We start from the raw sequence: 16,558 nt of genomic DNA, 5'->3' as shown, positions 1-16,558 counted from the left end.
GCCTTGCCCCGGGTGCTGATAACCCACGCTACGCCACTGCCTGTGGGCACATGTGGGAGAGTATCTTTGTAACAGAGTTAAAAGGAAAGAGAAATCTGGGGCACACATAAAATGGCATGCAAGAGGCAAGTGACAAATAAGATCAAGATACAGAATTTAGAAGGAAGTTAAATGACTCGCGTGTGAAGAGTTTTGATTTACCAGTGTCAAAACATTTTCATAAAGCTGCTGAATAAACTGTTAGACAGTAAAACGTCATTCTTCAGTACAGTACAGTCCTAGAATGAAAGGAGCTCTGATGTAGGCGGATTCAGCTCTGCCTGAGATTATGTCTGCTCCCTCCCACAGGTTCAACAAAGGAAGAGGTGTTGTGGCACCCTGTTGCATTACAAGTTATGTTGCTTTCACACCAGCTTTTTTTCCTGGAATGTTTCCTAATACCAGCTGGAGTTGCTGAATCAGGTTCCTCTTTTGAGTTTGGCTACAGGAAAGTGAGTTGCTTTTCCTCAGCAATGTTTCCCAAGACACTGTTTTCTGAGGAAGGACAGCAGAACAGCTTCAACTCCTGCTGTATCACAAAGTGGGCTCCACTCTTCTTGCAAGTCAGACCACTGCCATGGGGCTGGAGAAGGTGGGAGGGTTTTGCTCTTCCTTACAATGAAGCCTCCTCCTTCGTGACAGATTCCCCATCAGCTTGCTGTGAGATGGAGCATGTTAGAACCCTTTCTTATCAGCCCGTTTACTAGTTGTTTCCTGTGCTGTTGTTTGCAGGTGTGAAATCCATGCATGCATGCAACCAACAGGACAGGAAGTTATAAGGCTAAGCAGGGGCAATCTTGAGAAAGATTGTTGCTTCCCCATCCTTCTTGGAAGTTAACCAGTGGGCACACACAAGTAGGAACAGCGTGCTAATGACAGCACTGCCAGATCATCCAACCCTGTACAGTTTTCTGATATACAGGAGAAATCATGTGGGTGAATAATTAATTACTGTGTTCCACTGAACAACCAACTGCTGTCTTGTAACCTAACTTTGCCATTTACTATGTGTAAGCATGCACCTGACATAAAAAGCTACATCAATTTGTATTGGCACAAAATTGGCCTGATTCATGTAATCAGAGGTTATACACATCAGGGATGTAAAGAGCTTTTTAAATGGACAAGATTGTTGTTTTTCTTTCAGTCTTCATGGATACTAGGGACTCATCCGTTAACACAGTGGGACTTTTTTCTGAACAAATATGCATAGGATTGTGCTGCATGACTGACAATGGATCACAAATAACTAGGTATGGTTGAGCAGACAGGCTTATTCTTTTTTGAAAGCCTGTTGTATCCGTTTAAAAGGAGGAAAATCAACATGTTCTTACATACTTGAAATCCAGGATGTGATTAATGAGGGAATAAGAAGACTGCTTGTTAGGGGGGGAAACTGTTGCTTCTGTGTTGTTAACAGCAGCTAAGGATGCTTTCTGCTGGAATATAATTTTGAATAGCTACATTAAAGCTTGTTTCTTAGTTATTTCAGTGCAGCAGGATTAATTACTAAAACTGAAGACTGAAAACTATTTTGTTTTTTTTTATAATATTTTTTATTAGTTTTATGAAATACAGAAAAAATAATAAAGAACATATTATGAAAGTAGAAAAGAAAAGTTACAAATTTTTCTTACTCTTTTTTCCAAATCTGTTGGACTTCCCCACGTCCTCCCAACCCTGCATTCTCTGTGATGCATAACGTCTGCAATTTGTTAACTTATTTCAATACTTATTATATCTTCCTTTTTATCATGTTACCCAATTTCAAATGTATTATAACCCAAATCATGTACATTTTCATTTTAACACAATAAAGTTGTTTCATTATTCTATCTCTGACTCCTTGTACCTTAATTTCCATTTCTTAATTTAACATTACTGAAGCTAGAATTTCCTAAAAGGTGCGTTTTTTAACATTCATACAACTTATAATGTTTTTCCAAATAGTCTTTAAATTTTCTCCAATCCTCCTCGAATGTTTCTTCTCCCAAATCTCGGATTCTGCCAGTCATTTCGGCCAGTTCCATATAGTCCATCAACTGCGTGTGCCATTCCTCCAGTGTGGGTAAATCTTGTGTCTTCCAATATTTTGCAATCAGAATCCTTGCTGCTGTAGTAGCATACATAAAAAAAGTTCTGTCCTTCTTAAACACTCTCTGGTCCACCATGCCCAGAAGGAAGGCCTCTGGTTTCTTAGGTAAGGTAAATCTCAGTACCTTTTTTAGTTCATTATGAATCATTTCCCAGAAGGCCTTCACTTTCGGGCAGGTCCACCAGAGGTGAAAGAATGTCCCTTCCGCCTCTTTACATTTCCAGCATTTATTATCAGACAGGTGATATATCTTAGCAAGCTTGACTGGGGTCATGTACCACTGGTATATCATTTTCATAATATTTTCCTTCAAGGCACTACATGCCGTAAATTTCATTCCGGTGTTCCATAACCTTTCCCAGTCTTCAAACATAATGTTATGCCCCAAATCCTGCGCCCACTTTATCATGGCGGATTTGACTGTCTCATCCTGAGTATTCCATTTAAGCAGCAGGTTATACATTCTCGAAAGTAGTTTACTTTTTGGTTCTAACAATTCTGTCTCTAATTCCGATTTTTCCACCTGGAATCCAACCTTCTTATCTACTTTAAAGACCTCTTGAATTTGTGCATAATGCAACCAATCTCGCACCTTGTTTTTTAGTTTTTCCAAGCTCTGCAACCTCCAATTGTCTCCAATCTTTTCAATGATTTCCCCATATTTAGGCCAATTGGCTTCCATATTAGGTCTCTTACGTGCCTTGGCCTCCACCGGTGAGAGCCACCTCGGAGTCTTACTCTCCAATAAGTCTTTATATTTTGTCCAGACCATTAAAATTGCTCTCCTGACAATGTGGTTTTTAAACAATTTGTGCACTTTAACCTTGTCATACCACAAATATGCATGCCACCCAAAAGCATTGTCAAACCCTTCCAGATCTAGGACATCAGTGTTTTCCAGTAAAATCCAATCTTTCAACCAGCAGAAGGCTGCAGCTTCGTAATATAACCTCAAGTCTGGCAGGGCAAATCCCCCTCTTTCTTTCGCATCAGTTAGTATCTTAAACTTTATTCGGGGCTTTTTGCCCTGCCAAACAAACTTAGAAATATCCCTCTGCCACTTTCCAAAGCATTCCACCTTGTCCACGACCAGTAGGGTCTGAAACAAAAATAGCATTTTTGGCAATACATTCATCTTTATAGCTGCTATTCGGCCCAACAAGGAAAGTTTCAATCTTGACCATGTTTCCAAATCTCTTTTGATTTCTAACCAACATTTCTCGTAGTTGTCCTTAAACAGATTCAAATTTTTGGAGGTCAGATACACCCCTAGGTATTTTACTTTTTTAACCACATTTAATTCTGTTTCTTTCACAAACTCATCTGTTTCTGTACTTGTCAAATTTTTTGCTATAACCTTAGTTTTTTGCTTGTTCAGCTTAAATCCCGCCACCCGACCAAAGTCCGAAATTAATTCTAACACTTTTTTAGTACTAGAGACAGGCTCCTGCAATGTTAATACCAGGTCATCTGCAAATGCTTTCAATTTATATTGTTTCACTCCGACCTCAATTCCCTGTACCAACCGGTCCTTTCTAATCATGTTCAATAGCACCTCCAGAACTGAAATAAACAATAGGGGGGATAGGGGGCACCCCTGCCGTGTCCCTTTTTCAATTTTAAACTCCTCTGTCACCACATTGTTTACTATCAATTTCGCTTTTTGTTCTGAATATATTGCTTCTATTCCATTTTCAAACCCCCGCCCCACTCCCATCCCTTCCAGGTTTTTCTTCATAAACATCCAGGAAATATTGTCAAAGGCTTTCTCCGCATCAATAAAAATTAACACCGCTCTAGTGTTTAGTTTTGTTTGTAAAAGTTCCAAAATGTCGATAATGTTTCTTGTATTGCCAAACAAATGCCTACCAGGGAGAAAGCCAGCCTGGTCTCTATGGATCACTTCATTAAGCACTTTTTTAAACCTACTTGCCAAAATGTCTGCAAAAATTTTGTAATCCACATTTAGGAGTGAGATGGGGCGGTAGTTCTTCAGCTGAGTCTTTTCAGTTTCTAGTTTAGGTATCAATGTGATGAAGGCTTCTTTCCACGTATCCGGTGCCTTCCTCCCCTCCATAATCTGGTTACAAACCTCCAACAAAGGTTGTATCAAATAGTCTTTCAAAACTTTATAGTATTTGGAGGTAAGTCCGTCGGGGCCTGGAGATTTGCCTAATTGGAGGTTCTGAATGGCGCTTTCAATTTCTTGCTGTGTGATATTACTATTCAGGGTTGTTCTCATTTCCTGAGGTATTTTCTGTAATCCGTTGGTTTTAAGAAATTGGTCCACCTCCGAATCTTTCTGTGGCCCTTGTGAATAAAGTTCTTTGAAATATCTCTGGAAGCACTTTCTAATTTCCTCGGGTTTCTGAACCATTCTCCCTTCAATCTCTAGATTTGTAACAGTATTAAGTTTTTGTCTCTTTTTCAACTGCCATGCTAGCAGTTTCCCACACTTATTTGCTGATTCAAAGGATCTTTGTTTCATTTGTTTAATTTTCCATTCCACCTCTTGATTTATCAGTTTCAAATATTGTGCTTGGAAAAATTTCACTTCTCTCAGCACCTCCTTCGACTTTGGCCTGGATCTTAATTTTTTCTCTCCATCTCTTATTTTTTCCAATATCTTCTCCTTCTTTTCATTCCAGAATTTTTTCTTGATCGTATTTTGTTGTATTAGAAACCCTCTCATGACTGCTTTACTTGCGTCCCAGATTATTCTTTTTTCCACAGTGGTATTTAAATTTATCTCAAAATAGTCCTTTAAAGTTTTTTGGGCCTTCTTAACAATCTTCTCGTCCCTTAATAAGGTGTCATTCATTTTCCATCTGAAGGATCCGGTTGTATTTAGTCTCAATTCCATTTTCAAAGCATTATGGTCGGAGCAGGTTTTTGGGCAGATTTCCACCTTTCTAGTCTTGGGTGCCAGTCCTCTAGTTATCCATATTTGGTCGATTCGTGTCCATGTCAGATGAGCTTCAGAAAAGAAAGTCCCTTCTTTTCCTAGGGGGTTCTTAACCCTCCATATGTCAATTAAGTCCACATTGTCAGTCATTTCAAAAAAAGTTTTAGGTAGTCTGCCATCTTTCGTTATGTTAGCACTTTGCGACTTATCCATATTTACAGACACAACCCCATTCATGTCACCCATCATGATGATGTTGTTATAGTCTAAGTAATCCAGCATAATCTCATGCAGCTTCCTGAAAAATTCCGATTTTCCTTCATTTGGGGCGTATATTCCTAATATCAGAAATTTTTCTCCTTGTGTCTAGACTGAAAACTATTTTGGAAGACTTTAAGTTTGCAACTAAAAATGTTATTCAGGAGATGCAGTGATGATAGCTCTGTAGTACTGTATTCTTGCTAGGCTGATAATGAGTTCTTTAACAGGGCTACATATTCTGCCTGCCCAAGACAGTCTGTTTTGCTAGTAGATAATGTATTCTTCACTGTATCAGAATTACATGAACATAAAATCTGGATGCTGGTTTTAATTGGCCTAATCATATGGAGTATATTGTTGTATTAGGGTAGAACATGTGTCTGATGCCCACCTATGCAGGGAAGTTTTGAAAATATCATCAATATTCAAACTATTCAGTAACAGGAAAAATACTCTTAAGTACTGTAATATCATACTGATAAATGAATACTCTTGGATCACTTATGTAACTGTAATAGAAACTAAACATTATTTCCCCATTACAGCATAATTCCCTGCAAACGCACAAAAGGGAGGGCACTTTCTCTTTTAGAATACAGCTACATGGTTCCATTGTTAAAGGTTTTAGTCTCCTGTTCTGAAGAATGATTATGGCTGCTGTTCTGTAACCAAGGATTAGAGTCCTAAAAATAAACCAAAACAAAGCTCTTAAAATTTTGCAGGTACTACACTCCTTTTGTTGGATCAGTAAATCAGTGAAAAGAGAATTGCTATGGGCATCATGGGCATAATAAAGTGATTGCTTTCAGTATTGTTAGTACAGAAAATGTATGCATAATTTAATTTTTAGATTTTAATTTTTTTACTTTATGTATCCTCAAAAGATCTGATGGGCAGGGCCTTTTTTTAGCAGGAGCTCGGGGAAGCTCAGTTCCTGCACTTCACAGGTGGATGCCGTTGCCGTTCTAAGAGAACAAGGGAGACGTTCATGGTGAGTTCTGGCACCACTTTTTATAGAAAAATAGCACTGGAGATAGGTAATAACAGTTTGTCTCCAGAATCTTCTGATTATCCCCTAAAATTAAATGCTCATGCAAATAAGATTTCTCGCCTTGTTTCTGAAACACTGTAATATGGTCCCTAGCATAAACCCTTGTAGCAAAGTCAAAATTAGGCAAAATTAGGCAAACATACACTGTAGCTAATTGTAGGATCAGAGTGGGAAGGGACCTCAGAAGTCATGTGGTCTATCTCCTACCCTGACTATGTAGTAAATGTGCTCCTGCAGCATCCTTGAAAGGTGGCCATCCAGCCTTTGCTTAAAAATGTATTAACAAAGGAAAGTCCACCATATTCCAATACACTACAGCACATTTCCTTGCTGATCAAACAACAAGGATGCCAACTTGAATAAAATGTTCAAGGAGGGGCAGGTAAGCCCCACCCTCATAATCGATCACATGATGTGGTGCATGCACACCGTTTGAAGGGCAATGACCATCAACTTTGGGGTGGCCCTCAAATATTTTAGGGGGGGCGAAGGGATCTTGGCCCCTAGGAGTTGGCTCCTTTGTCAAACGGCTTGTACAATAAGGAAGTTCTTCTTAATGTTTAGTCTAAATAACTTTCTTACTTGTATCAGGAGCCATTTCGGTTATTCATCAGGAAAGCTTGTGCAGATGAAAGGGATAAAATGAACAAATTGATTTGCTTTTAAGCCTATAGATAGATAGTACGTACAGTTAGTTTAAGCAAGGAGTATGCCACTTATTGGGGCCTGAATTATTTAGTTTAGATGGAATACAGTTTGACAGAAACAGTAATTCAATAAGCCGATTCCTGAAGCCGGTGTAGTAACCCTCCCTTCATTACTTCCATCAAAGTTCAAGTAAGGCAAAGGTCAGACCAGTTAATACAGTTGAAACTGAGAATTCTAATGCTCACTCAGAAACAAGATCAGCACACTCAAATGAGAGTGAAAAGTGTAGAGTTGTTCAGGTACATACTTCAGGTTCTCCGTTTAGCTGTTGGTATAATCTTATCCATTAGGCTCTTCGGACTGTCAAGCAATGCTTCATAGAAAGCCAGGAATCTGAGTCAATATTGTTTTGCTGTTCTTCCTTTTGTGATGTCCTAAGTGCATGTGCTGATAACCATGCTTGGTGTGATTGCTGAGATGCTACCACAGCTAAGATTGAGGTTTTTATCTAGGAAAACTAGGAAACTCCTCCCTCTGTCAGTACTTTGTTAAGGAGCTATGGTGTAGTTGGTGAAGACAACCAAAAGAGCATACTTCTCCCTCTGCATTCACCATGTCCTCAAGTTAGTTTCTGAACACCTATTGTCCTTACTCTAGAAGTGAAGTGGTGTACATCTTTTCAGTTGTGGCACTGCAACGCTGAGAGAGGTCCAACTGGTCTCCTCTAGGTGAGCAGTGAAAACCTGATTATTTAGCAAGGCTTGCGTGATGAGTTGATACTGCTTGACTGGTCGATTTAGATGTAGTTTTAAGCGTAGATTTCTGTGTAGCAATCTCTCTGTTGCTTCTCCCTGACTTTGTAGATTATTATGGCTTATTGTTGTTTTAATCTTGTATAAACTTTGTTGGTACTGGAGGTCCTTGAATCCTAAATTTGTTGTATTAAATGGTCAAATAAATAATGAACTGCTGTTGGTTGATCATGTATGTGGGGCTAGCTCATCTTGGTTTTGACCTGGGTGAGCAAAGTATATATAAGGAAATACCGTATTTTTCGCCCTATAGGACGCACTTTTTCCCCTCCAAAAATGAAGGGGAAATGCGTGTGCGTCCTATGGGGCGAATGCAGGCTTTCGCTGAAGCCTGGAGAGCGAGAGGGGTCGGTGCGCACCGACCCCTCTCGCTCTCCAGGCTTCAGAAAGCTATCCGCAAGCCTTGCAAGCCTGGCGGGAGGTCCCGCGGGCTCGCAAGGCTTGCGGGCAGCAGCCTGCAGCCCACAAGCTCGGGGGACAGCGGGGAGGCGCAGCACCGCCACCCCGCTATTCCCCGACCTGGTCTGGAGGCTGGCGGGGGGGGGGGAGAAGCAAGCTTGCTTCTCCCCCCCACCAGCCCCACAAGCTTGGGGGATAGCGGGGAGGCGGAGCGCCGCCACCCTGCTATTCCCCGACCTGATCTGGAGGCTGGCGATGGGGAGAAGCAAGCTTGCTTCTCCCCCCCACCAGCCCCACAAGCTCGGGGGACAGCGGGGAGGCGGAGCGCCACCACCCCGCTATTCCCCGACCTGATCTGGAGGCTGGCCGGGGGGGGGGGGAGAAGCAAGCTTACTTCTCCCCATCGCCAGCCCCACAAGCTTGGGGGATAGCGGGGAGGCAGAGCGCCGCCACCCTGCTATTCCCCGACCTGATCTGGAGGCTGGCGATGGGGAGAAGCAAGCTTGCTTCTCCCCCCCACCAGCCCCACAAGCTTGGGGGATAGCGGGGAGGCAGAGCGCCGCCACCCCGCTATTCCCCGACCTGATCTGGAGGCTGGCGATGGGGAGATAGCGGGGAGACCAGTTAATACAGTTGAAACTGAGAATTCTAATCCTCACTCAGAAACAAGATCAGCACACTCAAATGAGAGTGAAAAGTGTAGAGTTGTTCAGGTACATACTTCAGGTTCTCCGTTTAGCTGTTGGTATAATCTTATCCATTAGGCTCTTCGGACTGTCAAGCAATGCTTCATAGAAAGCCAGGAATCTGAGTCAATATTGTTTTGCTGTTCTTCCTTTTGTGATGTCCTAAGTGCATGTGCTGATAACCATGCTTGGTGTGATTGCTGAGATGCTACCACAGCTAAGATTGAGGTTTTTATCTAGGAAAACTAGGAAACTCCTCCCTCTGTCAGTACTTTGTTAAGGAGCTATGGTGTAGTTGGTGAAGACAACCCAAAGAGCATACTTCTCCCTCTGCATTCACCATGTCCACCCCGCTATTCCCCGACCTCATCTGGAGGCTGGCTGGGGGGAGAAGCAAGCTTGCTTCTCCCCCCCCCGCCAGCCCCACAAGCTTGGGGGATAGCGGGGAGGCAGAGCGCCGCCACCCCGCTATTCCCTGACCTAATCTGGAGGCTGGCGATGGGGAGAAGCAAGCTTGCTTCTCCCCCCCACCAGCCCCACAAGCTTGGGGGATAGCGGGGAGGCAGAGCGCCGCCACCCCGCTATTCCCCGACCTGATCTGGAGGCTGGCGATGGGGAGAAGCAAGCTTGCTTCTCCCCCCCCCCCGCCAGCCCCACAAGCTCGGGGGATAGCAGGGAGGCGGAGCGCTGCCACCCCGCTATTCCCGGACCTGGTCTGGAGGCTGGCGGGTGGGGGGGGGGAGAAGCAAGCTTCTCCCCATCACCAGCCCCACCAGCTCGGGGGACAGCAGGGCAAGCCGCTGCCCCACGGAGGCTAGAGAAGCTGTCCCTGAAGGCAGAAGAGGGAGACGGAGCGCTCCGTCTCCCTCTTCTAGCTTGGGGATGGCTGCGCAAACCTGGGCGGGAAAATTTTTTTCCCCCTTGATTTCCCCCCCCAAAAACTAGGTGCGTCCTATGGGCCGGTGCGTCCTATAGGGTGAAAAATACGGTAGTCTCAAGGCATATGGTGCAGTAATTTTGCTAAAACTAACATTTCTAGGTTTCATCATGTGGACGGTAGCCTCAAATGTTCTGTGTGCTGCTTTTAATTTCCATGAAAGAAATATGGGAAATAAATGTAATAATTATGAAAACAAATGCCCATTCCCTCCTCTGTTCCCATTACATTTTTGTATTACGTGAGAATGATAGCATACCTCACACAATCCATTGGATCTTTGATTACATTTTGTCTGGAGGGGAAAGAGAGTTCTGTCGAACTTGAAAGTACCCAGTTTTCCCAGCAAAAGTAATGGCTATGATGACACTATTAGCATTGAAAATCTTGATAGTCTCCGTAGCTTCTGTTGAGACTACCAATTAATTTCTCACAGCTGTTGAACAATCTTTTTTCTTGAACTATGAGCTATCTTAAGTTAAACCAGTGCCTTGCCGTTGAAAAGTAGTGTATCCTGTTACCAATCCCTTGAGCCACCCAGATGCCTCTTTATCCCAAATCTTACTTGATCTCTGCTCCAGACTCTACCATGTCCATTTAACAACACATTAAGACTGCCTGCTCTGGATGTGAGTAAACGGTTGGTTAAATATAGAAACGGTTTCTTATTTCGTGAAGATTTCCGTGACAAATCCTTGTGGATCACCATATAAACACAACCATATGGCCAAGTCCAGTATTATCTTAAAACGATTAGCTTGGAGCTTAATACTGTCATTAACTGAAAAATACACACATCATTTTATTTGTATTCCACCTTTCCATAGTTCTAACCATGCTCAAGGCAGCTTACAACATGAAGACAATTGCATAATTACAAACATAACCAAAAGGAGCCTTAAATAATAAATAAAACATCAAAAAGTACATAACGAAATGGAACAATTTCCACATAAATCATGACATAAAAGAAAGATACAAATGATTAATATCAATACCAGCATCAACCCTCAAGCGAACCCCCTAAACAGTATTCCAGCCCAAGATTGAATTCACAGCTTTTGCGACTGGCTTGTGTCAAGCTATTGATAATTATATGTAAAAAAAGTTGCCGTAAGCATAAATAAAAGAATATTATCACACATTCATTAATTTCTTGATCTCATGAGATCTTATTGATTGTTGTTTTATTTAGTGTTCATTGATGATGTTTAATGGAACCTAACTGGAGCTTTTTGGTTTTGGTTTTGGTTTTTTTAAAAAAGGGAAGAAAACTGTTGGATAACATCCTTCCCACATTGATTTTAAAAGGTACTTCAAGCAAAGCAGTTCACACAAATGCATACTTACTAACCCCTCAATTATACCTGTTTTGTTTATTTTTAAATAGTTTCTGGGATGGACAGACTTTAGTTGTGGCCAATTTCATACCAATTTGCTTGGCACCATTCTATCTGTCATTGAAACTGATTGTTACCCCTTCATTTGTATAAATGCATTATAACATGGATTGTTTTTCTTTTCTATATTAGCAAGTGAGAGCAAGTATGATTTAGTGGTTTGAGTGCTTGACTAGGACCAGGGCTCAAATCCTCACTCAGTCATGAAGATCACTGGGGGCCTTGTGCCAGTCATGGTCTGTCAGCCTAACCTACCACAGGGGTGTTGTGAGGATAATATGAAGAGGAAAGAAATATGTACACCACACAATAACCCACCTTTTTATCATTACAGCAAGCTAGCAACTGATTGATTGATTGCTCAAATTTATATTGAACTGTTTGCTCCAGTGTGTAACACTTTACATTTACTTAAGATGGATCTCATTTGCCTATTTGCTCCTTTTTGGAGCTGTTCACAATTTGTGTTTTCACCATCCTAATATAATTAATCCAGGGCAATCTGCAAACTGGACTTCCTTTCAGCTTAGCATTTACACAGATCATTTATTATTAAGTTAAATCATGTTTGTCCTCATTATTTTTATGATATTCAAATATCTGTTTCGGTCCATTGTGTCTTTGCTGTAAGAGTTTTCAATTTCACTGTTTAGTTAAATCCAGAGACTTTTTTTTCCATGGAGAAAGTCTATTAGGTATATGCATGTCAACAGTACAGGTTGGACAGTGTTCCAAACTCCCATTGTTCTAGGTGCATTTTGTGACGGGGAATTTCATTAGTGCATGCAATTTCTGAGCTCTGGGTGCAGTACTATGCCTAAGATTTCAGATTAAACTGCAGAATGGAAAGAAAAGAGAACCCTTTTCTGCCTCTCCCCTTCTAGCTACTCTCTGAAGACTGGAGAAGAGACCCTCTTAAGAATATTAGGGGGGGTAGGCAGGGGAAGGAATAGACCATGTGAAAATTGAACATAATATTTTAGCTGCAGTTTGTTCATTTTCAGCTTTGTATTATTATTATTATTATTATTATTATTATTATTATTATTATTATTATTATAATAAAAAAGCACACCTAGACATTCCGCTGTTGCGCCCATAACCTAGGTTTAAGGTGCCATTTAGCTCCTATCTTTCATATCTTGGTTTCTAACACTGAAGTTGGAGAATCTTTTCAAGCAAATCTAAGACAACATTTGACTGAAATTTGTAAAATTTAATAGACACTATTGGTTAGATTAGTGCTTCTACTCTTTGGAATTGCAACTTCTTCTTTTGTTTAGCCAGGTTTCTCTTTCCCAGTTTTCTCTGCATGCTGTCCAGTTGAGCCTTTCTGTTTATTGATGTGTTTCAAGTCAGAGAGGTATTTTCCAAGCAGTGGTGGCTGTGGTGATGTGCTACAAACTCATCTATTTTGCAGCGCTACGAAAGGCTCCACGTTTCTGTTGTTGTCAGCTGACTAGAGACAAGGCCCTTTGTTTTTCCATTGTTTTTTCTACCAAGTGGGATGTTGATGGAATTGATTGAAATGTATTGAAGTGTTTAGTGCTGATTGTGGTTGGGAAGTCAGCTCTGAAAGGAAACTCATTGTTCTGAATGATGTGTCCTGTGGTTTCATATTTAGCTGTCAAAATAAAGATTTCTCTCCAGGGCCAAGCTAAAAAAATAAATAAAAAAAAAGTAGAATTGCTAATTATCATATGCTTACAGGGCATAGTACTAAAGAGGAACAGCAATTATTTATTTTGTCCTCTTTTGATGTATTTTAGAATAAATATTAAATTTTGTAAAATTGCCGGGGGGGGGGGAGGAAAGCTCCCAACAATGCTACAATTCTCTCACAAATTAATTTCCACCCTTTGCAGAGGCACTAGCCACAGTACCAGTATTTGGTACTGGTAGTGAGGGCTGAAAGTATCCCAGATACATGGTTTCCCTTATACCAAAACCATTATTTGTGTTTTTACCTCATTGCCTTGATATTATTTCCCCATCCATGTTTAGAGAGAGCTTATAAAAATCTGATGGCATTCAAATAGAAGCAGCCTTACAATTGTGTGTGTCTGGTTTTGGGATGTCAAACTGGAAGCTATTGCTGAGAGGTAGGTCGTAGAATTTTCCTTATCATGGAAATGATTTGTTTGTGAAGGTCTGATTACACAAGGTTCTTGCCGTGTGGGTGCTTTGGGGAGGTGGGTACCTAGATCAGTATTACCTTAGTGCTGTTTGCTCACAAGTTCTTACATGTTCCTTATCTTGAAGCAGCAGGTCAGCACCTGCTAGGAGATCTTTTGTTGAATAGTCTTGACTGTCTTTTTCCCTCCCAAAGAGCTAAAGTCTTCGAATATTATTGGGAAATTTATTTCTAGGTAAGTGTCAGTCAAGAAATTCTGCTGGAAGGGTGGGGGGACTCCTTTGCTTAGTGTAAGATTGGGTTTAGCAAAGCTTGATGGATTTGGCTCCCAAGAAATCGGCAGCTATTTAACTGAGTCTTGCTATGCAACTTTAAAGATTTGCTGCGGCTGTGCTGAATCAAGTTCAATAGCTCAATGTGCAAAATAATGGCAATATTGTTCCATTCATATTCGTAAAGTAAGAGCTGAGAACTTGTGTACTATCAAATAGCTGTTTATTTCAACATCTGACTTGTGTAGTCAAAACAAAATTTCAGAACAGAACATTATGCTGGCAAAGAAAGTCAATTGATAGGATTTGGGATTAAGGATTAAGATTAAAGTCTGTGTTCAGAATCAAAGTTATGGCAAAATAGTTTTGCTTAACTGGTTTAGTGATCTCAGCCCAAAGCACCCAGTCAGTTTAGAATTTAATGTCTGCATATCTGTCAGCATATAGATAACTTGCTCCAATAACAAATTGGCTCAGTTCTCCTAATCTAACATCTGCAATGCTCTGACTTACTAAATTCATGTTGATATGGGTGGGGGGGGGGAGACTATTGGAAAACTGTGACAAGGACCTCGAGTGTATTTGAGAGAATGGAACTAATCAAATTTTCTTTTTCATGTTTGTTTTTAACTTGCTTTATTATTGTGCTCAAGAGAAAATGGCATAACATTAAACTGTTGTATGTTTTGAGTGTTTGAGAAAAAGTTGGCCATGTCTAAGTGTATTGCTCCTTATATTATGTAGATGTCCATTGTGTACATCCTGGAGGCCTAAGTAGGAGGAGATACAGATTAGGAAATTACGTGGATCGAAGAGGCTTCCTACCCTTGCAGAAAACAAACAAACAGAAGGTTGGAATGGCCTCCCCACCTGAAAATCCAAATTCCCCCCCACATGTCTGCAGGTTGTGAAAACCCAATAAATGTCCCAGCTGAGTGGGAATTTGAACTTGGGTTTCCCCAGTGGCGTAGCGTGGGTTGTCAGCACCCGGGGCAAGGCAAGTAATTTGTGCCCCCTAACCTGTGGATTTGCGCCCCCTAACCCATGGATTTGCGCCCCCTAACCCTAACCCCCAGATGTTGCACCCGGTGCGGCTGGCCCCCCTGCACCCCCCACGCTATGCCACTGGGTTTCCCTCCTCTTAGTCTAGCCCTCTAACCACAAGTTTCCATTGCCACCTTTTAAATGATTTTATGTAGGAATGCGTGTGTGAGAGTTGAACAATAAAGCAGATCGTGTATAGGAGAACTACCAACTACCCAGGGCAAATGTTTTCTTTCATCTGGAGAAAGCTCGCTGCCATCATCTAATAACTTTTTCATCCGAAACTTATGTTGTATCTCTTTACAAAAAATCCTGTGTGTATTCTTCAGTGGCAAAAATTGAAGTGAAATCACTGGGACCTGCTTTTTAAGAGATGCATTTTGATGACAATCATGAAAATACAACCACCGTCTAATTTTGTGTGTGTCATTATGTGTCAGAGAACTCTTGTCACTTCTCAGTAGAGCATACTTGTAGAGTCAAGTCTTATGATTAGCTACTGTTTTAAGAGATACAAAAGAAGTAAAACTTGTAACATTTTAGATGTAAAAGGAATTAGCCTGTTATTGCTGTGTTGTGTTTGGAGTATTTAACATGCAGGTTGAAGATACCTGCTTCCTTCTTGGTGCCATAGAGTATATCAGCAGCAGAGCACATGGGTAACCTTTGCTATCTGGGTAAGGGAAGCCATGTGCATTCCCTCAGCTTAACAAGGACCCCAGTGAATGTTTTAAAGGACAATGTTTGTTCTGTCATTTTGGTGAAAAGAGCGAGGCTTTACCTCCACTGCCAAAAGTAATCTGGTGGGGAGGGGTGGAATTGTGATTTAAAAAGAAAAAAGGCCTCTTTCTGCCTGAGACCAGTTCATCTCTCTGCTCAGCAGCAATTGTTCCTAGGACAAAAGGCTACTAAGATCACTCTTGGCTACTGAAATGGAGCCAGCCTCTAAGGGTGGATACATTGCAGAGGGGAAGGAAAGGAGGGATACCACAATTTTAAAAAATCGATTTATAATGACCCCATAGTTTGGACAATAAATACTATGAGAACCAAAACTCCCTTTTTCTTTCCTTCTCCTGACAATTCCTTGCTGGTGTGTGTGTATAGTATGCTTGCCACTTTTTTATGCAAAACCTGTTGGGATATTGTCTGTAAAAGTTTGCTTTAACTTGGACAGCAGATCTTCCCACAGATTTCCTTAGCATATTCCAACACTTTTAATGAGGAATACTAGGCCTTCAGGCACAGAAGAACAAGCATGGCTTGGATTTCAGATTGCTTTGTCAACTAAATAGTAGAGCAAGGATAACTAACATGAGGAGCCATTGTTAGGGATAATAGGGTTTCAGTCCTGCCCTCTTTTCTTCTTTGAGAGCCAGTGTGGGGTAGTGGTTAAGAGCGGTGGACTCGTAATCTGGTGAACCGGGTTCGATTCCCCGCTCCTCCACATGCAGCTGCTGGGTGACCTTGGGCTAGTCACACTTCTCTGAAGTCTCTCAGCCTCATTCACCTCACAGAGTGTTTGTTGTGGGGGAGGAAGGGAAAGGAGAATGTTAGCTGCTTTGAGACTCCTTAGGGTAGTGATAAAGCTGGTTATGAAATCCAAACTCTTCTTCGTCTTCTTCCCAACCCTATACTGCATATAACACCAGTGTCTCATAACAAATTTAACTGAAGAACCTGAAGAAAGAGACAATGCGTGTGTTTTTAAAACGAGAGGAAATTATTGTTTTATTTTAAAAAAGGAGTGTGCAACAGCCCCCAGTATTTAAAGAGCCCCAATCCCATTACATCATTAGAATCAGAACATAAACTGGAAAAGAGCAAAAAATATCAATGTTTGGTCCAGATCATAGGTACCATAGACTGTATGGA

At 41.3% G+C, this 16,558-nt stretch overlaps 1 protein-coding gene across 9 annotated transcripts in view; it reads left to right on the top strand.

Annotated features, from left to right (window-relative positions):
- USP54 (ubiquitin specific peptidase 54) overlaps positions 1-16,558 on the top strand; it is a 102,695-nt gene that overhangs the window by 4,366 nt on the left and 81,771 nt on the right. Inside the window, exon 1 of one of the 9 annotated variants that reach the window (XM_083738224.1) lies at positions 8,872-8,923. The exons of the other annotated variants lie outside the window; for them this stretch is intronic. The gene's annotated coding sequence lies outside the window, so the exon portion shown is untranslated. Of the gene's footprint in view, positions 1-8,871; positions 8,924-16,558 lie in introns of those variants that run through there. 9 annotated transcript variants of the gene reach the window in all.

Source organism: Podarcis gaigeae (assembly GCF_964106915.1).
Source record: "Podarcis gaigeae genome assembly, chromosome: 5".
Classification (NCBI taxonomy): Eukaryota; Metazoa; Chordata; class Lepidosauria; order Squamata; family Lacertidae; genus Podarcis; species Podarcis gaigeae.
The sequence above is the reverse complement of the archived record's forward strand: the minus strand, read 5'-3'. Positions and strand labels throughout refer to the sequence as shown.